Source organism: Rhinolophus sinicus, linkage group LG02 (genome assembly GCF_036562045.2).
Source record: "Rhinolophus sinicus isolate RSC01 linkage group LG02, ASM3656204v1, whole genome shotgun sequence".
Taxonomy (NCBI): Eukaryota; Metazoa; Chordata; class Mammalia; order Chiroptera; family Rhinolophidae; genus Rhinolophus; species Rhinolophus sinicus.
Genome location: NC_133752.1, coordinates 124,918,716 through 124,945,126, shown reverse-complemented (window position 1 = coordinate 124,945,126; position 26,411 = coordinate 124,918,716). Strand labels below are relative to the sequence as shown.

Below are 26,411 nucleotides of genomic sequence, written 5' to 3'. Positions count from 1 at the left end.
AGTTTACATTTAATATATTCAGCCCATTTTGTCGAGGTCAAGAACTTGAAGCTTTGGTTATTGGTACTTTAGAAAAGGAACGAGAAGAAAAGATACTCATCGAATGTTATCAAAAGTTGCATACGAAGTAGGATTCTACAGTCAATTATTTTATACATAATATGTATATACATTATTTTTATATTTTATGCATAATATTATATTTATAATAATAGTAAATAGTGCCAAATAGTCTTGTTCTTCATAAGCCATTTTTTCAGTTATCCTTTAAATGATGTTTGATTGCATAGCATTTAAACTGGTCTTTTTCTACTTTTTCCAATACAGTTCTGTACTGGTATTCAAATACCGAAAGTATTAAACTGTTGCAATTGTATGAAATGGGCTGCGGATGAATGCCAGGGTATATATCCAAAGATCTAGACACTCCAGAAGCGACCGTGGCATTCTTATCTGATTACCAATTAAATCAAGAATTCAGTGAGCAACTACATATTTCTTTAAGCCACGGAACTAATTGTTGGTACTTACCATGCTTGATAGATTGCAGGGATTTTAATAGCAGCAGAAGCATTAAAATGGAGATTCTCATGAAAAAAATCTTCACCGTGGGGCTTCTCTAGGTAGTGAGTGCTACACAATGTATTAAATGCCAGAACCTAAATCTTGCTGTAAAATTGTTGCACACAGTTCTCACAGAATGAGTTTCAGTTAGTTTTTCTTCACTGGTAGATATAAGTATATAAAACACGTCTATGTTGCCAGCATATTTTCCCGCTGTTTGAAACAGATACATAGTAAGGAATTAAAAGAAGAAAACCTTTGCATATTATTTGCATCACGTGGTTATTCTGAGGATTTATTACATTTATTGGTTGAGTTTTAAGCTACTTACTGTAACAAAGAGCCGTGATAACAGTAGCTTAAACGATAGCTCTATTCTTTCATGTCACAGTCTAAGTATGTGTAGCCCGGAGCTGATAAGATGGCGCCATGGGTTTTCAGGATCCAGCCTCCTTCTCTTTTGTTCCCTTGCCATCTCAGTAGTGTCACCCTGTCCATATGGTCCAAAATGGCTCATTATCACATCAGCACTTCAGCTAACAGGAAGAGGGAGAGAGAGGGCAAGTGGTGGGTATAACCATTCTCTTTAAGTGCATATCACAGAAATTGCACACCCCACATTTGCTCACAGACCATTGGCCACACCTAGCTTCAAAGAAGACTGGGAAATGGTATCTCTGTTCTGGGAAGCCAAGTACCCAACCAGATTTTATTGCTCTGGAAGAAGGGAAGGGCAGGTACTCAGCTGCTAGACTGTAAGTGACAGTCTCTGTCCCAGAGTAGGCGAAAGCATTTTGTAAACTCCTAGATATTTTTCAATGTTACCTACTATGACTGTTGACAGTGATGATTATGATTTTGATTAAGTTATTTTGGTGACGTGGTTAAAATGTTTGATCATTTTTTGGTTTATTCATTCACTTGGTAAATTAATCATTAAGCATTTCCTTGGTTTGTAATATATTTCTGTGTAATCTTTATTAGTTAAATGAATAGACAGCTGACGGGTGTTATGTCTTGAGACATTGAATTCCTGATCCACTGTAATCCTGAAGACTTGACCATCTCAGTGGATGGCAACTGCACTTTTCCAGCAGCTCTGATAAACGCTTTGCAGTCAGCCATACCTCCTCTTTTTCTTTCACACCCCACGTCCATTTCATTAGCATATCCTCTCTGCTGTCTCTTCAAAAATACATCCAGAACTTGACCACTTTTTGCTACCTCCACTGTTACTACCATGGCCCAAGCCAACTTCATCTTTTATTGGGTTATTAGTGAAAGCCTGTGGCCTGATCTCCGTGCTTCTATTTTCTTATCTTTTAGCGTGCCTTGTAATGTTTTGTTGAAAGTGGCGTGATGTATCAGGAAATAGGAACTGAGGTAAATAGGCTTAGTGTGAGGTTTAATGTTAGTCTGGCTAGGCGTTGGGCTGTGTTTAATGTTTGCTGTAGTTACAGGTGCCAGAGGCTTCAGAGTTGTCTGATGTCTTCATTCTTGTCCCTCCTGTTGTCTTTGGGCTTCTCTAAGAACTGAGAGTCTGTGTTTTGCATCTCTTTCCACTGTAACCCCCTGTACTTACACTGGAGCCATATTGGTATATGGTAAAATGAGTGCGGAGTCTAGTATTCTGTTACTTTATGATTAAATCCTAGTGTTTCTGGGCTGCGAACTTCCTGAGTGTTTGTTAATTTTCCCTATCTCCCTTTCCTGTTGAAACGGTAAGGCTAGATGGGTCTGGAGTGAGACTTTCCTCCACAGCTCAAGGCTTTGGTAAGGTCTTTCCCTTGGAGAGGAGACCTTTGTTATGGAGAACGAGAAGGGCATACACTATTTCTCCTTTATCCAAGGGTTTCCTTTCCCTACTTGCAGTCACCTGTGGTGAATCTTGGTCTGAAAATATCATATGGAAAACTCCAGAAATAAACATTTCATAAGTGTTACATTGCGTGCTATTCTGAGCAGTGTGATGGAATCTTGGGCCGTCTGCTCCATCCTGCCTGAGACGTGAATCGCACCTTTGTACAGTGTATACGTGCTGTACAGCAAGTCCTTGAATGATGGCATTTGGTAATAACATTGATGAGAAAAAAAAATCAATTCTTAGTCGGGGCCACTGTCTGTGTGGAATTTATATGTTCTCCCCATGTCTGTGTGGGTTTTCTCTGGATACTCCAGCTTCCTCCCACATCCCAAAGATGTGCATGTTAGATTCATTGGCATGTTTGCATTGTCCCAGAGTGTGTGTGTGTGTGTGTGTGTGTGTGTGTGCGCGCGCGCATGCCCTGCGATGGGTGGAAGGACGTCATGTCCTGGTTGGTGTCCCATCTTTCTCCCTGAGCTTCAGGGAGAGGCTCTGGCCACCCACCATGGTGAACTGGAATAAGCGGGTTGGAAACTCATTCTCTTACCTTTTTTTTTTAAATTGTAATTAAATTTTTTTTATTTTTTAATTACAGTTGACATACAGTACTATATTAGTTTCAGATATACAGCATGGTGATTAGACCTTTATACGTGTATAATGTATGAAGTGATCACCCCAATAAGTCTAGTATCTATCTGACACCACATAGTTACTACAACGTTATTCACTATATTCCCTATACTGTACTTTACATCCCCGTGACTATTTTTTTAAAACTGGCAATTTGTACTTTTTTTTACTTAAAATTTATTGGGGTGACAATAGTAAGAAAAATTACATAGGTTTCAAGTGTACAATTCTATAATACATCATCTATGTATCACTTTGTGTGTTCACCACCCAGAGTCAGTTTTCCTTCCATCACCATATATTTGACCCCGTTTACCCTCATCTACCACCCTCCTCCCCACTTACCCTCTGGTAACCACTAAACTATTGTCTGTGTCTATGAGATTTTGTTTCTTTGTCTGTCTTGTTCCTTTCTTGCTTTCAGGTTATATCCCATATATCAGTAAAGTCATATGGTTCTCAGCTTTTTCTGTCTGACTTACTTTGCTTAGCATCATAATCTCAAGATCCATCCATATTGTCACAAATGGCACTATTTTGTCTTTTCTTATGGCAGAGTAGTATTCCATTGTGTATATATACCACATCTTCTTTACCCAATCATCTATCGAAAGACACTTTGGTTGTTTCCATGTCTTGGCCACTGTAAATAAAACTGCAATGAACGTTGGAGCACATATATCTTTATGAATGAATCTTTATGAATAACTGTTTTCAGATTTTATGGGTAGATACCCAGGAGAGGGATTGTTGGTCATATGGTAATTCTATTCTTAATTTTTTGAAGAACCTCTACACTGCCTTCCATAGCGGCTGCACCAGTCTGCATTCCCACCAACAGTGTATGAGGGTTCCTTTTTCTCCACAGCCTCTCCAACACTTTTTGTCTTCTTGATGATAGCTATTCTAACTGGGATGAAGTGATACCTCATCGTAGTTTTTATTTGCATTTCTCTGCTGATCAATGATGTTGAGCATCTTTTCATAAGTCTATTGGTCATCTATATGTCCTCGTTGGAGAAATGTCTCTTCAGATCCTCTGCCCATTTTTTAATTGGATTGTTTGACTTTTTGTTGTTGAGTTATATGAGTTCCTTGTATATTTTGGATATTAGACCCTTATCGCAGACGTTTGCAGAAATCTTCTCCCATTCGGTTTGTTGCCTCTTTATTTTGTCAGTTTCTTTTGCTGTGCAGAAGCTTTTCAGTTTGATATAGTTCCATTCATTTATTTCAACTTTTACTTCCATTGCCTTTGAGGTCAAATTCATACAATCCTTTCTGAATCCAAGGTCCATAAGTTTAGTACCTATGTTTTCTTCTGTGCAGTTTATTGTTTCAGGTGTTACGTTCAGGTCTTTGATCCATTTTGAGTTTAATTTTGGTATACAGTGACAGCAGTCTAGTTTCATTCTTTTGCATGTGGCTTTCCAATTCTCCCAGCATCATTTATTGAAGAGGCTTTCTTTTCTCCATTGTATGTTTTTGGCTCCTTTGTTGAAAATTATCTGTGCATATTTATGTAGGTTTATTTCTGGGTTCAATTCTATTCCATTGGTCTGTGCATTTGTTTTTCTGCCAATACCATGCAGTTTTGATTATTGTTGCTCTGTAATACAAGCTGAAGTCAGGGAGTATGATACCTCCAGCATTGTTGTTTTTTCTTAAGATTGCTTTGGCTAAACAAATCTGATGATTTTTTTGTTCTAGTTCTTTAAAAAATGCCATTGGGATTTTGATGGGGATTGCATTAAATCTGCATATTGCTTTGGGTAATATGGCCATTTTAACTATGTTGATTCTTCCAGTCCATGAACCTGGAATGTCTTTCCATTATTTCCTTTGTGTCTTCTTTAATTTCTTTTGAAAATGTATAGTTTTCAGTGTACAGGTCCTTCACATCCTTGGTTAAGTTTATTCCTAGGTATTTTATTCTTTTTGTTGCAATTGCAAAAGGAATTATTTTTTAAATCTTTTTCTGAGATTTCATTGTTAGTATATTGGAATGCAGTGGATTTTTGTACATTGATTTTGTAGCTGGCATCTTTATTGTATTTGTTTATCATTTCTATTAATCTTAAATGTATATGTAGTTCACATTTATTTAAGTGTCTAATATTAGAAGTGTTTTGGGTCTTTATTTAGAAGTCTGGTGAGATTTTTGTAACCAAAAATATTCTGTAGGTGCTTAACTCTTGTTTATATCATTAGCCTATGGTAAATTGGTTTCTTTATGGGTTGTTTTGCCTGAAGTCTCAGGTTCGAAGAAAGTATGGATGACGCTAAGTGAGGACTTACGGTATACCCTACCCACCCCTTAGTTACTTAGTAGCTGCGTCAGTTACGGGATCTGTTATCAGGGAGAGAGAGAGAGACCAACAGCACGTAACTTTTATTACAATATATGATTATAAGTGTTCTATTTTTTTATTTATTGTTGTTAATCTCTTACTGTGCCTAATTTATAAATTAAACTTTATCATGGGTATGTATGTATAGGAGAAAAACATATATGTAGTCATGCACCATATAATGACATTTCTGTCAATGACAGACTGCATGCATGATAGTGATCTTAAAAGATAGTAATGGAGTGGAAAAATTCCTGTTGCCTAGTGAGATAGGAGCTGTCATTAAGGCCTAATGCAATGCATTACTCACATGTTTGAGGTGATGCTGGTGTAGTCAAACCTACTGCATTGCCAGCCGTATAAAAGTACTATATATGTTCGTGTAAGTGCAGTCGCTGATATTCACACAGGAGGAAATTGCAGAGCAAAGCATTTCTCAGAATGTATCCCTTTCCTAAGTGACACATGCCTGTATAGGGTTTGGTACTATCTGTGGTTTCAGGCATGCACTGGGGGTCTTGGACGGTATCCCCCAGATGAGGTGGGAGACCACTGTGTTTCTTTCAAAACGTTTATTCTTTCCCTCCTGCTCCCAGAGCCAGAAGGACATCTTTCTTGGCTCTTCACAGTGAAAACCTAGTAGTAGCCATGGAGGCAAAATGCCCAAAATTGTAGAGCCCCCAAGCTCACTGTGGCCCCTGAAGAGTTTCTCACTGTCAAGCTAGTCCACATTCAGCCTCAAGCAACTTCTCAAAATTACCAAGTAAACGTTCCTGTCAAATTCTGTCTCCAGCAGCTTCTGCCCCAGGTAATCACATCTCGGCCATGACTTGGGATTTGCCTGTCTCTCCAGATGTTAGGGTGATGGTTTGCCCTGTGACCTCAGCTCACTGGGGGTTCAAGAAAAGTCACTGTGTTTTATTTGTTTAGCATTTTCTTCTTGTAAGGATGAGAATGACGACTTCCAATGTCTTTATATGTCTGAGCTGAACCTCTGCTTCCGTTTTTACATCCTTAGAGTAGCTACGTTTGACCAGCAGCCCTAATGATCCTTTTGAAACACAAGCCAGAGCCTGGCATTGCGATTGGGAGTCTGGCCCCACTGACTCCGTTTGTCTCAAAGTAGAAGTGCAAACTTAACCCTGTACTTCTTCTGCTCCAATCCTACTGGTCCCTTTGATGTGCCTTCTGTGTACCACATAAGCTCCTGCCTCAGAGCTTTTTGCACTTGTCATTTCTTCTTCCTGGAATGTGATTCCTAGAATATTCTTACCTCTATCTCCCTCACTTCCTTTAGGACTTTGGTCAGAGGTTGCACTATAAGTGAGTTGCTTTATATACGATTGGCTATCCTTTTAACAATTGCAACTACCCATCTGCCTCTGCCTTATCCAGCATTCCCTATCCTCTTCCCATGCGTCATTTTTCTCATAACACTTATTAGTAGTTGACATACTACATTTCCACGTTTATGTGTTTATTGTCTGAATATATTTTCAGCTTATACTAGAACGTAAGACACAAAAAGGCAGGGATTTTTGCATTTTTAAAATGTCATGTATGTAGCAACTAGGGCAGTGCCTGTTCAAGAAAAGGCATTCAGTAAGGAATATGTTGACTAAGAAATGTTAAAGCATAATCCTTCTCCTTAAAGAGGATTTATAATCTGTTTAGAGATAAGGTGTACGTGCATAACGACGTGAAAGGTATAAAATATTATGCTGTATGATATGCTTCAGAATACAAGGGATGGAACAGGAAGTGGAATTAGTTTTGGATTCCCTGACTGCTTTCTGTGACATATGCTTCCATTTTGATCCATAGCAAAACTCTTTAAATCCAGGATCCTTATTTTTTCTATTTCTAACATGCTAGTAATAATTCTGTATATACTTACTTCCTTAGCAATTATGAGACTGGCAGTAATCTTCCTTAAGGCAGATTGTTCTTCCTTTATTATGTTATTTGAGCCTAGGAAAAGATTAGAAACCCCTTAAAGCCAGTCTTTCATAAGGTTGTCTGAGATTACAGTTATTTCATTGAGTTGGGTTTTTTCCTTCCTTTGAAAGCCTTTGCAAATTTTGGAGTTCTTCAGTCTCCCATGTGCTTTAACAATATGATTTTAAGCCTCATGAAGCTTTGTACTTTGAAGCTGCTGCCTTCAGTAATAGGTCTTGTAGACAGCTGCCAGTCATTAACTGATTGGATGCAAATGATGATGGGTAAAGCTTGTCATAGTGACTGCGGCTAATTTATAGTTTAAATCGGGAGAGTGGAAAAATAATAGCTGATTTGGACTATGTAAACCACAAGTCCTGTCTCATTATGTGGTTGATAACGTCAGGAAAATACTAGACGTGGTTGATTACTGTAGTTTGCTGATTTCACAATGACTCTTTGCATTTTTATGCTTAGGAAAGAGGAAATTTTCTCTGATGACTGCTTTAATGAGCAAGCCATGTAATATTTAAAAGGGTTTCTTTTTTTCTGTTTAAAACAACATATATTATAAACCATACTGATTAGTATTTGCTTGAAAAAAAGCATTTCTTAACTCATTACACAGTAGTTAAATGTGTGATCACCTTTTTCTTGGCCTCTGGCCTCATCTGAACCCCTACATGTCTTCAGCTCTCAGTAGAGTTTGACACTGTTAGTCTCTGTTTTTATGGCTTTCAAGACACTATACAATTTTGACCATCTTTCTTGCATTTTCCACAGCTCTCTCTTCTGCGGTTTTGCCTCCTCCCTAAATTGATTCATTCATCAACGTTCTGTCCAAAGACCGTCTATATTTCCCTTTCTGTATAGAATCTAGAATACGACCTGGTATATAACAGGGGGTTAATAAATGTGTTACTGAATATTTAAGTTATTTTCCCCATGACCTCATATCTATGTGGAACTTCTGCGCCTGGGTGATTTGCTAGCATCTCAAACTCATCACTTGTCTTCCCTGAAAGCAAAGTATTTGCTAACATCCTTATTAAGGTCAAAAGCACAGACTAACAAAGTTATTAAAGATAAACATATCAGTTAGCACATAAACATAAAAAGAATGATAGCTTATAGGTGGCATACCTGGTATGCTAAAAGTCACTTAATTTTTTTTTTTTTAGAGATTAAAAATCAAATCAGTTCTTTAGAATGGTGGGTTTATTAACTACCAATTTTCTTTAAAGAACATTAACTATAATTTTTAATTGTTTGAACACAATTCCTTAAAAAAATAATTAGGAAAAGTTAAGCACGGTTAATCCAAGGAAAATTTGTTAAGAAGGTAAAGTTTATTTTTAAAGCCTCCTTCTAATGTAAATATATGAAAGGATCAATATAAACAATGTATATATATTGATACACATATTTGGAACTCTACAGGTGATTATCCAAGCATTCTATATCCATCCCTCCTAGTGCAAATAACAAATATTGTCCATTTAAGTAAAGAAAAACAGGCAAAATAGTTGTTTTGGCTATGCACTATTTGATAGTTTTCTTTCTTCCTGGATTTCTGTAAAATTGGTGCTCCTACTTCAACTTCTCATGGTTTCAGATTTTAAGAAACAAGTCTATTGAAGGAATATCATTTTATTTAGGAAACTACTCATAGTTTAAGTGAAATCTGAACCTCTACATCATGTGAAACTTGACTAATTCATTGTGGATTTTGTGGTCTAAGTTTTTGTTTACCTCTAATTGAGTGTTTTTTTGTGTGTTTTTTTTTTTTAATCTGTGGTGAATTGCAATTAACCAGCTATTTTGAAGTTAAGTAGTATATTTTAGTATCATATGTCTTGAAAATATGTCATGTTACTTCTATAGTAAAATGAACATTTTTCAAAGGAGATTCAGATTTTGTGAAGACTGACTGGCCTGAGTTAAAGAGTTGTAAAATACGGATTTTCATTTTTATAGAGACGTGTAGTAGAAGGCAGTTAGCTAAAAGCCCCAGTAAAAGCTGATTGAGAGAAAAACAGTAAGAAGTTGAATGAGGCTTCAGCTGGGTACAGAAATTCTGTGTTGCTTCTTTTCAGATGGTTCATCTCTTGTCTTTTGAATAGAAAAAAGAAATGGAAAATAATGGGGCTGACAAGAATAAAATGAAAGTGTCTCGTTGACGCAACTAGACTAAAATAGTTTAAAAAGTAAATTTGCTAAATTGTTAAGGCCCCATTTAAACATTGGATTCTTGATGAAATCAAGCCTGGTTGTTTTCCAGTTGGGATGGAGTATTCACAGAAGTTCAAAAGCGTATGGTTTCCTTTCCTCTAAGAATGGAGTGGCACATCTTTTTTTTCCTGCTCTAATGACTGTGAGTAGGCCATGTGGTAAAAAACAAACAAACTAACAAATAAAACCAATAATACCAGACCACAGCAGACTCAGTGAAAATGGAAAATAATCCTATGTGGCTGTATTATTGATGAAGCAGGTGACATACTGCTGATTCAGTCTTTGAGGTTACTCGTAACAAAACTTGTAGAACCTTTATAGGCTTTTGAAAACCCTCAAATCTAAAATGAGCATTGCCTTAGATTGAATATATTTACCGTGGTGATATTTCAAAGGAATTGAAACTAGTGTGTGATTAAAGGAAGTATGAATTTAAATCATTCTGATATCCATATTAGCTTTTGTGTTTGATTCTTAAAATGCTCTAACATTTATTTTATTAAACATATATGAAATATATTATTCATTGAGAAATATATATGTATAAATATACACACATACAGTTTATAGTTGTACTATTTAAAGAATACTCCAAAACAAATACCCGTTTTGCAGCTTAAGAAAGAAAATATTACCAGTGTCTCTGAAGTCCGGCCCTCATACCTCTCCTTATTTCAGTTTCTTTATTTAAAAAAATTTTTCATTTACAGTTGACATACAGTATTATATTAGTTTCAGTTGTACAACATAGTGATTAGACATTTATATAACTTATGAAGTGATCACCCTGATAAGTCTAGTACCCATCTGACACCATACATTGTTATTACAATATTATTGACTGTATTTTCCATGTACCTTACATGCCCTTGACTATTTTTATGACTAACAATTTGTACTTCTTAATTCCTTCCCCATTTTCACCCATCCCTCCAAGGCCCTTCCCATCTGGCAGCCATCAAAATATTCTCTGTATCTATGAGTTTGTTTCTATTTAGCTTAGTCATTTGTTTACTTCGTGTTTTTTTTCTTTTAGATTCCACATATAAGTGAAATCACATGGTACTTGTCTTTCTTTAACTTATTTCACTTAGCCTAATACCCTATATGTTGTTGCAGATGGTAAGATTTCATTCTTTTTATGGCTGAGTAATATTCCGTTGTATGTGTACATAGCATCTCTTCTTTATCCATTTGTCTATCTGTAAAAACTTAGATTGCTTCCAGATATTGGCTGTTGTAAATAATGCTGCAATGAACATAGGGATGCTATGTTTTTTTGAATTAATGTTTTGGATTTCTTTGAATAAATACCCAGAAGTGTAATTACTGGGTCCTTCTTTGTCTCATGTTACAGCTTTTGTTTTAAAGTCTGTTTTGTCTAATTTAAGTATTGCTACCCCAGCTTTTTGTTTGTTGCCATTTGCATGAAATAATATCTTTTTCCATGCTGTTATTTTCAGTCTGTGTGTGTCTTTTTGATCTGAAGTGGGTCTCTTATAGGCAGTGTATGTATGAGTCTTGTTTTTATTGTCCATTCAGCTTCCCTATGTCTTTTGACTGGAACATTTAATTCATTTACATTTAAAGTGCTTATTGATAGGTATGTAGCTATTGCCATTTTGTTATTTATATTTTTTATCTTTTTGTTCTTCTTAAAGAAGTCCCTTTAACATATCTTGTAATACTGGTTTGGTGGTGATCAATTCCTTTAACTTGTTCTTGTCTTGGAAGCTCATTTAACTTCCTTTGGTTTTAAATGATAGTTTTGCTGGTTATAGGTCCTTACACTTCATTACTTTCAATATATCTTGCCAGTCCCTTCTGGATTGCAAAGCTTCTGTTAACACGTTGCGTATGGCGGGGTTTAAATCCCTCGTGAAGATTCTCTTGATCCGTACGCAACGTGTTAAGAGAAATCAGCTGACAGTCTTATGGGAGCTCCCTTGTAGGTAACTAACTGCTTTTCTCTTGCTGTTTTTAACATTCTCTTTTTGTTTTTAATCTTTGACATTTTAATTGTGATGTGTCTCAGTGTGGGCCTCTTTGGGTCCATCTTGTTTGGGACTCTGCACTTCCTGGGCTATATGTCTATTTCCTTTGCCAGCTTAAGAAAGTTTTCAGTCATTATTTTTTAATAGGTTTTCAATTCCTTGTTTTCTCTCTCTCTTCTCTTTCTGGTACCCCTATGATGAGAATGTTGGTACACTTGATGTTGTCCCATAGGTCCCTTAAACTACCTTCATTCTTTTTTGTTTCTTTCTGTTGTTCTCATTGGGTGTTTTCTGCTACCTTGTCTTCCAAATTGCTGATACGAACCTCTGCTTCATCTCATCTGCTGTTGATTCCCTCTAACATATCCTCCATTTCAGTTACTGTATTCTTCATTTCTGACTGGTTCTTTTTTATGTTTTCTGTCTCCAGTTTTATGTTTCCTTTCTGTTTGTTGAAATTCTCCCTAAGATCACTGAGTATCCTCATCACCAGTGTTTTGAACTCTGCATCTGGTAGATTGCATGTCTCCATTTTGTTTAGTTCTTTCTCTGGAGCTTTGTTCTTCTCTTTCATTTGGGGCATGTTTCTTTGTCTCCCTATTTTGCCTGCCTCCCTGTGTTTGTTTCTATGTATTAGGTAGGGCTGCTATGTCTCCCTGTCTTAGTAGAGTGGTCTTATGTAGTGTTCTGTGGGTCCCAGGGGTGCAGGATCCCTGGTCATCTGAGCCGGGTGCTCCAGGTGTGTCCCTTGTGTGAGTTGTGTGTATCCTCCTGCTGTAATTGAGCCCTGATTATTGCTGGCACACTCATGGGAGGGATTGACCCTCAGGTTGATTGACTATGAGGACTGGCCATGACCATAATGGAGGACCTGTAGCATTTTTATGTGTTCTGTACAAGGAGGGAATTTCAGAACATTGAGTTTCACCATACTACCAGAAAGAGAAACCTAAGAAACACCTTCAAATCTGGCATGTAATACTGAATAGTTAGCTATGTTAGAAGTTATATGGAGTTGTTCATTTAAGATCATAGCAGATATTTAAAAAATTTTTAATTCTTCAACAAAGGAGAGCCAAAACTGCTAAAGTAAGCTAAAAAGATATATTAGAGTACTGTCTCATGTAAAATCAAATTATAGATGTTTGACCCTGACAAAACACAAAAGGGTAAAATATATTCATATCCTGTTGTAATATAAAGATTTAGATAACGTTACAGATATAGCAGATTTTTGAGCAGACAATATACTTTTTAGTTTTACCCTGTTACACACATACCTATTACAGGTGACTGTGGATTTAAAAGAAAATTTCATTTAATCTCAAGGGATTGTGGGAAAATCTGAGATGTTCCAAGTGCTATAATTATTGAAAAATTATTGTCTGTAGAGGACTATTTATATATAACTCTATAGGAAGATAACTGAAACAAAGTGTGAACCCTATTTTTATGCATATGGGTATTAACTTAAAAATCTCATCTTTTTCACTTTGAATATCAGTGTTAACTTTATTTGTAATTAAAAAATACGAATATTACCACCTGGGGGATCTAGTAGGAACATACATATTATGTGCTCGCTGGAAATTAAATTAGAATCAAATATATTGAAAGTTTTGATTAAAAAATGATAATATTGTTTTCCAAGTAAAAAAATCATAATGTGATTTAATTAAATAGTAGAGAAAAACAAATTTAAAAAAGACAAAAGCAAATCTTCTTGAGGGCAGAACTATATTATAGGCTTTATTATGTCTTGTATTCAGGATTTTAATTCCCAATAATACTTGTTGCTCCTTTGAACATTCATTCAATTTACACAGCTTAATTCAATTTCTTAATGCAAAATCCCATGGGATATTATAGTCAAATATCAACATTAATATCTTTTTCATAAGTATTGTAGGCATATATTTTAATTAGGAAAACTTTGTAGGAATTGTAAGTGTAGAAAGAAGGAGGTGGATTAGATATGCAATAGAACAGCTGGGAGTCAGATTTTGACAAGAACAGATTACTTAATTGTCAATGCACATTTTTTCTTAAGTGCAGTTCTTTGCCTGGGTGCCAGAGGAAACTTACTGTTTTATAATGTTTGGGGCTCTGCGTGTTGCAGCATGGAGTTTGTATATTAAAGAAATGTGATAAACATTTTTCTTCTTCTATTGTTGTTCCTCGGGAAACTGGAGTAAATTTCTCAAACTATTTATCATGAGACTACCAGCAAAGATGAGAAAGTTTGAACTATTTTGAGATATTATCTGGCTTTATCAGTTGGCTTGCTTTCTTTGAGTTTTACCAATAAGCTTTGGTGGTTTACAGTAGAGCACCTCATATCTATCCACTCTATTTTTGAGTACTCTAAGTATATTTCAAGAATGGCTGCAAGTCATGTTCACTCCAGTGATTAAGATGGAATGGTGTTTTCCACATTCATGTGAATGTTAAACAGTTTTAACAGTAATAAGTTTCTGGGCTTGTGTAAACAAAACAAGCATATTAATGTGACCGTATAAATCCATGTATTCGCTGCATATTTCTTATCTCCAATTACAATGATATGTTTGAAATTACTTTGCTCTTGAAACTGTTATTTGGAAGCTATTGTACAAGATTTTCAAAATCTCTTTTGCTGTTACACTTTAAGGACAACGATTTTGAGATTCTTCTTGAGGGAAGGTTATACAGTCACGGAAGTCCTTCTGGCACCATACTGTGCTCCGTGATGCAGTTCTAGAAGCAGGAGGCTATGTGGTGCTTGGGTCAGAGGCCTGCCATGCTGTGGTTGTGCTGTTGGTTCTCAGCTCATTCTCCAGTTGAGCTTGGAGTCAAGGTTTATTTTTGAGGTTTTTAAGTTAAAAATTTAGCCTTCAAAAAGTATATCCTAAATCCATTCTTGACTATTTGATAGGAAAATACAGCTTCCTTATGGATTTTAATTAACCTGACATGTAAATCGTCTGAATGTCAATATTATTTAGGACTATTGATAGAATGTATGGATTTTTGCCTCTCAGAACAGATACCTACTGATAATTACTGGTTGGTAATCTTCATTAACCACTATATGTTTCCAGTGGATGTGTTTGGTGCAAAAGATCCTTTAATGGCTTGTGAGTATTCCCTCTTGGGATCCATGCTGGTTAAGATTAGAGCTGCAGGAGAGTAAGCCATCCCTTCTCTTTTTATACTGCTCAACTGATGTGATAATGTCATTTTCATGCAGTACATTGAGCGTTTTGATTTTGACACTTGTCGTGATACTTCCCATTTATCTTACCTCTTTGTGTACTAGTTTTTTCTGAGTTGCATATTTACGACTGTTAAGTGAAAAACATTCTCTGTTTCAGTGACAAGTTTTCCAAGTGATGCAAAAATGCCTCATACTCAAGTATTTGCTGTATAGTCTTTCAGAACCCTTATCTTGTTGTCCTACAGCAGAAAAAGGGGCAAAGACAATTCATGTCCCCTTTACTAGTCAGCTCGAAGTACAGAAAAAAAAAAAAATACTTAAAATGATAGTTGCTCAAGATTTGTGCATACAGCAAAGTAATTGATATTTATTTTTAGAAATTATGCATAGCTATTTAATAAATCATTGTTCTTTTTTCTCATTAACATGCATCAGTATTTTTCTATACCCATAAGTATTTTTATTCTTGAAATGTGTATTTTTGCTGAGCATTTTTAACCCCCTTTTCCCTAGTATTACCTATACTTTTTTTCTCTATTCAGCACTGTTTTATTGATAATAGTGACTGTCAAAAATTAATATATAGAAGTTAATACAGATTATAATGTACTGATGTACTATATTTGGGATGTACTGTATTTGTATCTTAGAAGTAGAATTTTTTTTTTTATAAAATGAAACATAATCTTGAGAATTTTCATTATTTTTCTTACTTAAAATTGGCTTCCAGACTATTTAATGTTGCCTTGAGTTTTTTTATTAGCCTGGATTTGCTTGGCATTGGAATTCTTAATAGCATGTGCCTATATAAAGAATACAGGAGATGTACTGTAAAAGTATATATCTGCTTGGTTATGCTTTTCATCCATGATAACTTAATGAAATATCCTTCCTTTTTCATAATAATGTACCTTTCAGAGAGTTACACATCTGTTATTTAATCATCTCAGTGATGCTAGAGTTTAACTTGGGCAAGTGTTGTTGCACCTATTTTACAGGTGAGAAGCTAAGAGAGGCAGTATGCTTATGGAGAAACAGCATGGTAAAGAGTGCAGATTTTGCAGTGAGGTGGATCTGGGTACTAATCCTAACCCAGGCCGTTGGTAGTTGTTGTTATTATCCTTGTAGTGTTATCATAACCTCTCTGAGCCTCAGGGCTCCTCTGTATAGTGAATGCAGCAGCCCCACCGTGTGAGACAAGAGTAGGTGCAGCACACCTAGTCCAACATTTGGCTCACGTTTCAGGTGTAGTAAATTCTTGCTTTTACTGTTGCTCATAAGAAATTGAAGAGTCAAGTAATTCACTTCAGTGTGCCTAGATCTAGTTAGTAACAGGACTAGCACTAAAACTTAGATTTTGGATATTTTCTTTTACATTTCCACATGAAAGTTCCTTTTAGTGAAACGTAGTAGGAAAGGAACCATGGGCTATTAGATGGCAGGGACCCATCATCCAAATGATGACAGGATTCACTGTGAGATAAAGTAGATTATGAGGGTGGATTATAAAAGAGAAAAAGGACGGGATTAAAAAAAAAAAGATTCTTTTTTTTTTCCTGGAGTTGCTTAGAACTTCTGATCTAGTTGTTCAAGAACTCTTTGTCTTTCTAAGGGTTCTTCATCTTTCAGAGCTGAGCCGGACTCAAATGATACCAGTTATGGTAGAAGCAAGCGATAAGGAATTATTAGGAACAGTTCTATTTTTTTAAGGCAATTTAATATATTTTTTTAAAAATTATCTTTCTTATAAAATATCTTTTAAAATGTCATGTATCTATTTAATGTTATTCTTTAAGATACAGGTAACCCCCGTATGACACAGTCGTTAGGTTCCTTAAAAAATGCCGTGTTATGCGAATCTGCTTTATACAAAACAAAGTACTAGTACAAAAAAGGGGGTTAGGTTCCAAAAAAGAAAAAAAAAATACTATGTATTTTTCTAATTAAGAGAAATATCTTTATTAAAGGAGTTTTCACTAAAAGTATAACATGTTAATATGTATTAATGTTTTCTTCGTCATCACTACTAAGCACCATTAACCGAGGATGTTTTCTTTTTGACAAGACATCTTCATCCTCTGAACTTAATACTCCATGAACAAAATGGATTTAAAATTCTAATAAATTTTAAAATTCTGCAGTCAAATCTGATACAACGTCCATGCTTGAATGAAAAATTTCAAATGAGATATCTTTCGTCTTAAAAGCTCTTATTACGTTCCGTGTTGTTCAGGGATTTCTCTAATTCTCAAACCATGTTAGAGTGAAACTGTGTTATAGAAGTGCCGTGTTATAAGGGGGTTACTGTATCAGTATATATTTTATAACTTACATGAAATATATACATAGAAATAAGTATATGCCACTGGACAGCTCTATTTCTGATATGAAACCAGAAGTAACTCAGCTACTCTTTAGGATTTCCAATCCATCTAATAACTTCATGGACTGAGAGATCAGCCAGATATGAGGAATTGCTAAAAAGCCTTTACTGAGTTGGTATATCTGTTACATAAATAGAGTCAGTATTTGTGGCATGCCAATTATATATTCACCAAGTGTTTTATCGATTACTTTCAACAGTGTGATAAGCAAAAAAGAATCTGCTGGTAGGATTTGAGGAGAGCCTCAAGGTTCAGGTGTTTCCAAATTCTTCCCCTTTGTCCAAGCATTGTGTTTGTAAATGCAAATTTTATTTACTCTCCTAATGTTTAATACTGTAAGACAGTTAATCAGAAGCTTTGCAGAGAGCACATTGCTATTAGAAAAGGGCATAGAACAGATTCTTTGTTTATTGGTTTGTTTTGGTGGAGGGGCCATGGGAGAAATTCTGAGCACAGATGGGAAATGAATGAGTGCAGGCAGGTGCAGGTCAGATGTAGCATTAGAGACTGGGCTGTGGATGTGGGGATGGCTCACAATCAAAGTCAGAAATATGGGAGAGATTGCAGATGGTAAATGCTAAGAACAAACCTAGATATGTTAAAACAAATAACAAAACCAGTCACTGAGTTACACACGTAGATATTACAATATGTACATCGATATTGGAGTGACTAACAGTGTTGACAAGACTAGTATTGTGCACATGTTATCGGAGCACAAAATATTATTGTTTCATTTTTAAATACTTTTTCCCCGTTATTAGGAATAAGTTTAGTTTCAGGTCTATCTGAATTTAACCCATGATAGGAAAACAAGAGAAATAAGTGCATATTATAAAATTGCTATAATTAGAATGTATTAAGTATGTGTTCTGGTATTCTGGTATCGTAGTAATCATAATCTTTAAATTATGTCCACTTTTCCACTTAAGATTTTAACCAAATGTGTTTTTAACCCATTTAACATTTTTTATTTTTGTAATAATCCAAGGTATAATCACTTTAAGAAAAATAAATTCTCATAGGCTTTTATAAGGGCTCTTATTTCCCTGGAGTCATATAACGTGACTATCATACAATTAGTGCAGCGCCCAGACTACAAATGCTGACCTCCTCACAATCTTTACTAATGGATGGAGTGTGAAAACATTGTGGTTAAAAAAAAATAACATTCACATTTATCTTAAGTTCCATATAGTTAAGTGGCTCTTTTTTCCCCTTCCTTTGCTTTCTTTCTTCTTTTTTCCCCGTTCTCCTTTGAGATTACAAAGTTTAACATAATTAACCTTTATATTTTAAAATATTTATTTAAATTATAGCTTTGGTAAAACCATTTTTGGACTGCAAGTCCAAGTGTTCCATAGACATTAAAAACAAGGGCTTTGGAACCAGACAGACAGACACAACTTTTAGCTGTTATCTCTTGAGTGTCACTTTACTTCTCTGAGTCACACTTTCCTCACCTAATATCAACTGAGTGATAATCTCATTTGTTGTGAGGAGTAAAATAGATAAATTCAGCTTAAAATAGTTCTTTAATCTAAGTAGAAAATTTTTTTATCAGATACATTAGGTACTCATGTATTTTTTTCTTTAGCAGCTGGTCTGGCCCAGACAACTGGCAAAGTTTCCATTTTTAACCCTTTTTGGTGGTAGCATTCTGATTTTAAACAAGTAACTCAAAGTTAGAGGAAACAAAATTTAGGATTTATCACCTTATTTAATGCAGTTAAATGCTACAATTTTGTCAGATTTTACAGAGAACTCAAGATTTTGATATAGGAACTACAGACATATGTTGAAGTTCTAAAGTAAAAATAAATTGCAACCGAAGGCAAAAGTGAAAAATGAGAGTCCTTACAATTTTAGAGGTGTGTTCAGTGCACTAGGAAAGTGAAACTGCTGATAATGATAACCCAAAGAGACATAATTGTTTATGTATAACTGAATATTAAATAGCTACATTTTAAACATTAATATTGATAAAAATCATTCATCTTTTTAGTGAATTTTTAAGAGCAATGTATTCCAGAATCATAAGAAAATTATTTTAACTTTTCTAATTAATATACATAACTTCTGCAAAATTTTGATGTAAAGTAAAAACATTCTTGAAAAAATTGCTCAAATCATCCTGCATTGATTTTGTGAACTACATCAGAGTTATGAAATTACAATTGTTACTTTAGAGTAAGTCTGATTTTACTCTATAAACTTAGAACTACTATGTATTTGAAATGAGGGCTTTGAAAAAACTTTGGAATATTTATTGCTGTAGATCACTTTGCCTTTCTAGAGGGAGCTCAGATTTGATTTTCTCTTTAGAACAACATTAGCAAGATGGGAATATTTAATTGTTTTTCTGTCTTTCAAAGAACATAAAATAAACTGTGGCAGATTGTGAACTAAGTGGAAGAGAAGCTTTCCTTGTGAATTAAGGTCAAGTTTCTTAGTAAGTGGATACCTTTTAGATGCAATTGAATATCAGTGTGAAGGGCCCTTGAGATACAAGAGTTATTCCTGCTTCATCGCTTCCTGATATCTTAATGGAAAAATTTCATTTTCTTTTTTAAAATAACTTCACAGATCAGACTTTCTAAAGCTTTTCCAGAGATATCTAGTAGCATCTGTTTGCCTTTCCTTAACGTAATCATCATATATGCTTAATCTTAGGACATCATGTAAAACAAGTGATGTACTTGTTAAACAATGCCTGTTAAATCTCTGTCACATGTAAGGCATCTGTAGGGCACTTAGAAGCTCTTGATAAATGTACTCAAACCTGCAGCATCTTTGAGCAACAACCATTTGTTTACACAGGTACAGTAGGTTCTATTTCCAATGAGTTAACTGGAAAATGGGACCTTTAAAGTTAAATTCCCAAAGAAGTGTAAAGTACTTAATATATTGTTTGGCATTAATTTTTTTCTGGGATAAAAAATACATTATGAAATATGAGTGGGTACCAGATAGCTTTATTTTGTTCTTCGAGCTTTTTGCTCCCAGAGTATATCAGGGGATTACCTATTCGGATAATTTATTTTGTTTTCATATTATACTCCAGTCCCTCAAATATGTAAAAAATACTGAATATTATAATATTCTGATGCCTGGAAACAGATCTGGATCTCCCTTATCATTAACTTCGCTACTTAGGGAGTTGATCTCAGTTTTCTCATCAATGAAATGGGTATAGTAACATATCTCAAAGGTTTTTATTAGGGTAAATAAATTCTGGACACTGTCAAGCAAATAGTAAGTTTTAAATAAATGAAAGTACTATTATTATTGTTTATTATCATCATGTATATATTTATTCCTTCTTCACCACCTCTTGTACCTTCTCTTTCTTTTCTTTTCTGCCAGTTGGCTTCATAGTACTATAAGGAAAAGCCATGAGCTGGGACAGTAGTTCCCCTCAAATGAGAGCAACTTCTTACAATATTCATTTTGTAAAACAACAGAAATAAACTGAGTACTCTGAATATTTTGAAAAACTACCATATTGGAAAAAAACAGAAAAGTTACATTGAGATTTTAGAATAAACTAATTATGTTTTTTGGAACTTCAAATAAGTGCTTTATTATATTATTTCTGGAGTTTAAAGTGTGAATTAGATTCATCTCTTCACACTTGTCTATTAAAATTCAGACTTTAAAAACATGGACAGTGTTTTTTTTTTAGGTTTCATCAACATTTCTTGGACGAATTTTGAGTATTTCATTACAATAAAACTATACTTTTAAAAATCACCACATGAAATAAGCACATCAATAAAATCTATGGGCTTAGAAATGTTAAAATGTAAATCACATTACATTTTAATGAAAATACAAGATCTTTAAGTTCTATTGGTCCAAGGTATAATTACCAAGTGAAAATTTGAAGATAATCCCAAACATCTGTTTCGTTTAAGAAAAAATTTAGTGAATGTTAAAACTCTTTATATTCCTTAAGTAGGATATAGGATAACCCCATGTTTATTTTAAAAGAATGTGGTGTGTGACCTTAATTTTTCTTTTTTCCCCATCTTTTCTCCCCTCCCCTCGAACCCAGTGGCAGAAGGTTAGATTTATTCTTCAATTCATGGCCTGTTTTCAGAATGATCCCTGCAAGTTTCCTTTCTTTTATTCATGTATTTATTCCCTTTTATCTCTATTCCTAACTTCATTTTCCCTTTGCACCCTAGGAAACTTCTTTAATGTACTCAATTTGCATCCTTAAATTTATAATATACTCTTGTAAAATATGTAGTGATATTTTGGTTGGGAATGAATTCTTAATATTTATAACTGGTGCTGTGACAGAGAATGCATTCAATATTTTGACTCTTTGTCAGCATTTTGAGGTTCATTCATGTTATAATTAAAAGGGGTAAAATTTGTTGGCACACAGTAATCCATCAAGTTTTTGTATCCCTTGGGTTCTCCCAGGTCAATTACTTCATCATTATTCAACACTGAGAGTCTTGCATTAAACACCTTCTTACATGTTCTCCTAGGTGAGAATTTCTTTGGGAGTGAGATTGCTGGTCAGGACTTATCCTTGATTTCATTGATGACATTTGATTTGCTGTACTGCCACCAACAGGGTCCTTCCCCCACATCTTCACTAGTACTTGGCTTTATCCAGTTTTCTAATTTTTGCCGATCTGAGTATAAAATCTATTTCATTGTAATTTGCATTTTTCTGGGTTACTAAGAAATTTGAGGATTAGTTATAATGCTGGGTATTTTTACCCCTTTTAATAGATTCTTTGTCATTATCTTTTGCCCATTTTTTCCCTCTATTGGATTTATGTTTTTCTTGTTGCTTTGTTAGGAGTCCTATTGTTTTCTAAGTACAGTCTGTTGCTTAGATGTTTGAAATATCTTTGCCTAGTGTACTATGCGTTTTTATCTTTGTCCATGATATTCTTCAATAAATAGAAGTTCTTCAGTTTGAGTACTCAGATTCATCAATATTTTACCTTTTGAGTTACATTTGGAGGTCGTTTTAAGAAATCCCTTTCCCTTCCACAGAGATATTCTCCAACATATTTTTCTGTTAGCTTTACCTTTTCATATTTAAGTTACAAAACTACCTGGAGATTACATTTCCGTATGGTGAATATGGTATACAAATCCAGTTTCACTTTTACGTATTATGTTTAGGATACATTTTTTGAGTTCCTTAATAAATGATGCTAAAATGTTGATTGGAATTATGGAGAATTTATAGATTAGTTTTGGGAAAATTCACATCTTTATAATGTTAAATTGTCCCATTCATGAGTCTTGGAATATTCTTCCATATCTTTCTAATTTTGGTTTGTATTCTTTCAGCTAGTCAACCAGCAAGATTTAAAAATTGACTTGATATAAAAAAATGTTGACTTGGTTGATGGGATCAAATTTGTTCTGAGGAAAAAATCCATTACACTGATTAATTCTATAGGTTAATTATATAGATGTGAAATCAACACATTAGCCCTTTTAAGACATATTTATTGTAGTGCACTTTAACGTGTTTTCCTTTAAACTGTATCTGCATTAGCTAGATTTTAAATGGCTTCTCAATACAACAATTATTTCTTTTTCACTTTTTGTTTTATTGAAATATGGTAAATTAACAGCTTTTATGAAAATAATTACTATTTATTTGACTACTAATAGGATTTTTTACTGTAGGTCATATTTTTTAGGGTGTCTTTATATTTTTGGAAGTGATCATTATGTTAGTATTGAGTTTTGGTAGTGATGATACAGAAATCAATCATATTTCAATTTGAAAATGTGGAAATAGTGATAGCCATTTTCATACCCAAAGACAGTGTGTGACAATTTCTTTGTTTTGGCAGCTCTTACATTTAAAACCTAAAATCTATTTTGGTAAACACGGTTTTGAAGATCAATTATCTAAGGAAGACAGGATTTTGAAAAGGAATTGTTGGGCGGGCCCGGTGGCTCAGGTGGTTGGAGCTCCATGCTCCTAAGCCGAAGTTGCTTGTTCAATTACCACATGAGCCAGTGAGCTGCGCCCTCTACAGCTAAGATTGTGAACAACAGCTCTCCCTGGAGCTGGGCTGCGGTGAGCAGCCATGGGCTGCTGAGTGCTGCTGTATGCTGCCATGGGCTACCATGCGTTGTCATGAGTTACCATGAGCAGCTGGTGGCCACTGTGAGTGGCCAGCAGCCGGCAAGAGCTGCCGTGAGCGATCAATGACCGACTGTTTTAGCCAAGGGGAGTGCTCTGCAAGGCTGATAATACCAGCATGGGCCAGGGAGCTGTGTCCTACACAACTAGACTGAGAAACAACGGCTTGAACCATAGTGTGGGAGAAGGGGGAGGCGGAAGAAGGGGGAAAAATAAAAGAAAAGCAATTGTTTTCATATTTGAGTATGATTAAATCCTCTTATGTTGACATCCTTCAAAGACCACCAGGAACATACCTGTAGTGAAGAAGGTGGCTTAATTACTCCATGTGCTGAGGTTCCACTACACCATGGGGACCCTGGGGCATCTCACTATATGTCCTATCACAGGATTTGGACTTCAGTTGGGTGATTTGGGAGAGGGTCTAAGGAAGGACAGGTGTTTTCTAGATTGGATGCTGGGCAATTCTGTGACTGGATAAAAAAGTCATTTACTTAGCAAGAGGGGGCATGTTTGGTATTTTTTGGGTTGTACAGTGACCTTTTTCTTTTTTGTGTTTAATAAAATTATCAAGTAGTCTTAATTTTGTCTCATTTATCATGGTCTCAGAAATCTTGTCTCAAGCTGGTATTCTATAAGATTGTGTATGTACAGTAGGACAAAAATTCCAGTTGGTGAATGTCAGATCAGCTCTGGACATCAAAGACTTCCCTCTCTCTCCCTCACTGCCATCTAACCCGCCTCCTCCTTCCCCCCTTTCTCCCTCTGTCCCTTCCTCACTTCCTCTCTCATCCATAAGCATTTAAAGTTGTTTGTAAAGTATATGCTTAATTTGGGAATTTTCTTTCTATGTTCCCAGTCACCCAGTCAGTGACTTAAAGATGTGAGAAATTTACACTTGGAAGAAAAACAAGAAACTTAGTTTCACACTGTGGCTTTGTCACAGATAACGTTGCTGATGATTTTAAATTTCTTAATTGTAATCCCACTTTGAAATAACCATGTCCTCTGTTGCCTGCCCCAGTGGAAACCACCCTAATCTTGTCTCTATATTCACTGCAGTTACTTTTTGCCTGGACTCAGTTCATTCTTTTATTTCCTTGCAGTGAGTACCTCCTCCACAGAGGAGGCATAGTGATCTTTGCAAAAATGTTAAGTCATAGCGCAAAACTCCTCTCTGAAAGCCTTCCCCCACCCACTGCAAATAAAATAACCCCCAGACTTATTATGGCCACCAGACTCCTGTTATGTCTGTGACTTCATCATGGCTTTCCCTTTCATTTTGCAGCCACGTCTGGCTGGTCTTTTTGTTCTTGGCAATATCAAATTCATTCTTGTTTTATATCCCTTGCTCTAACTATTCCCCTTACCTGGAATCATCAATCTTTGCAAGGCTGGTTCCTTATCCTGAATTCCATAGAGATCACATACTTTCCCTGTTTATAAATTATCGCTATCTAAACTAGCTTCATCCATTCCATCTTAACTTTGTTTTCTGTTAGTTGTAGCACTTATCACTATCTGAAATTAATATATTTATTCTACTGCATGAGCCCATCCCACTTCTCTCCCCTCTTCACTCATACACATAAGCTCCAGGTGGTGGGAACTTGTATATCTGTACCTTTCTAAGTGCCCAGCCCCAAGTGAAGTACCTAGCAGAAAATAGGTGCTTAACAAATACCTATCTGTTTAGCAAATGAATACGTTTATGAATGAGTAAATAAACCAAAATGCAAATAAATGAGTGAACATATATTGTAGACATAACTATAACTTTATGTCTCTTGACTATTAACAAGAGAAACACATGTTGATTATTTAATTAAGATGTAAGTACTGAAAAAAAATGTCAATCTGTTTCTCTGGAAATACTCCTTCAAATAATCAAGATAATTCCTTGCTATTATATATTTTTAAGCATCTATCCCATGGTTTAGATGGGATAGCCTTATAATAATGTTTTCCTGGTGTTTCAAATAATATTTGGATGCATTTCTTTAGAGTGACCCCAATGGAGATAGATTTTCATTAACTAATGCCACAAGCAAAGTAGAACTTTGGGAGAGGTAAGGTGGGCTGAAAAATAACCTGGTTATTAGAAGTCCCATACAGTCATACTTTATTAATTGGGGGTGGGGGGGCTTTATATAAAATACATGTGTTGTTATGCCTATTAAGTTTGAAGATGATTTATTTTACTATTTGTTTTTCCTACTTTGTATTTCATGTTGCATTTAGTAGTTGAATTTGACAATATTTTAAAGTAACTGTTTTATCTTTCAATTTAAGCAGTCAATTTTCTATTGACTCATAATACCAAGGCCTAATTCATAGTGTGTGAATGTTGCTTTGCAGTGAAAGACAAAATGTGGTTTGAAGATGTTAGGTGGAGGGCGGAAAAGGTTTGGAAGCAGCCAGCCTTGGGTTGCAATGCCTGTTCTAATTAATACTTCCATATTAAATCGGCACGCTCTTTAGTGTCTCTGAGTCTGTTTCCTCATCCACAGAGTAGGCATGATATTTATGTACAGGACTGTTGAGAACTCACCTGATTTATTTCACGTGTGTAGCATGTTATGTGATGTTATTTGGTGGTGGATAATTGTAAGTTCAGTGCTTTTCCTCTGTTTTCCAGCAGCAGCAAAAGGAGGTATTTAACTTTCCATACAAAAGATTATTATTCTCTGTTGATAGTATTAGGGCATAAAGTATGTAGTATTTCATATTTCTGTAATCATGCTTGACATTGTAAATTACAGAGAATATCAACCACAATGATATTAATGATAATAGCAAATATTTATTGAGTATTTGCCATGTGTTAGCCACTGTCTTAAACATCCTACATATATTAACTAATTTAATCCTCATCACAAAGCCCATGAGATACTGATTATATTTCCCATTTTACAGATGAGTAAACTGAGGCACAGAGTATTAAATTATAGGACAGACAGGCACATAAGGAAGTGAAACATTCTACACTTTATTATGCACTGAAAAATTGATACTTCAAAACCCCTTTCATTCTTTAGGTAGACAGTACTACCCGAATAAATATATCTTGATACACATAGACCTTCTTCCAATCCCTGTGTTCAAGCTGGGACAAG

General features: G+C 35.2%; 1 protein-coding gene across 5 annotated transcripts in view; it reads left to right on the top strand.

The window, feature by feature from the left end:
* Positions 1 to 26,411, top strand: part of TMTC2 (transmembrane O-mannosyltransferase targeting cadherins 2) — a 386,679-nt gene that overhangs the window by 203,229 nt on the left and 157,039 nt on the right. The window lies entirely within an intron of this gene.